This window comes from Seriola lalandi, unplaced genomic scaffold (assembly GCF_002814215.2).
Source record: "Seriola lalandi dorsalis isolate HSWRI2012SDOR001 ecotype SW California unplaced genomic scaffold, Sedor1 jcf7180002054436, whole genome shotgun sequence".
NCBI classification, from domain to species: domain Eukaryota; kingdom Metazoa; phylum Chordata; class Actinopteri; order Carangiformes; family Carangidae; genus Seriola; species Seriola lalandi.
In genome coordinates this window covers 49459-50283 of record NW_019524989.1, presented here as the reverse complement: position 1 = coordinate 50283, position 825 = coordinate 49459, and positions in this window count along the sequence as shown.

The following is an 825-nucleotide window of genomic DNA, read 5'->3' as shown; positions in this document are numbered from 1 at the left end:
AGTCAAAACAACCACAAAGACACACAAACAGAGAAAGGGTAGAGTATTAGGTCTGCAACTAACTAATAAGTTCAAGTTCTTTTAATTTATTTTTTTCATTAACACATTTGTAATTTAATCCATCATAAAAGAAGAAAAGATGCAAACAGTCAATATTTACCACTATTTACTTGAAAATGTAACAATTAACCAATTATGATAAATATGTTTCAGATTAATTTTCTGTCAATCGCCTAATCAATTAATTGCTCCACTGTTGTAGCTGTAGTATAAATAAACCTCCCACTATTATAGGAAATACCACAAACACAAGAACTCCCAACAGAAAGTTCAAAGAACTTTGTAGGAAACAGAAGCAAACAGTAAAGTTGAGGCTGTTATATAATGGGAATATTATGGGAATATTATGGGAATATTGTTGGAATATTGTTGGAATGCTGTGATGTTTCCTTTGTTGACGTGAATCCCCCAAATCCTCCATCTGCTTTGAGTCGTCATCTCCAAAAAATGGTGAAACAGGACACCGGGAGGCTCGGCCTTTAACCCCTTCACTGCCTCCACGCAGACCAGTCTCCCTGAACAGAGACCGACCGTGGACCAGAACCAGAACCAGTCACACAAACAAACACAGAGGTTTTTAAAAACATGTTCTAGTTTCAGAAAGACGCTTGTTTCAGTTGTTGCCGTCACACTCTTCTGTGAACAGAGGCCTGGTTTCACAGGGACACTTTAAAGACCCACAGCAGGTCTGTTTGTGTGTGTTTGTGTGTCCAGAGTGTAAAATGAGGCAGTGACCAGCACATTTCCTCGGGGGGGGGGGGGGGC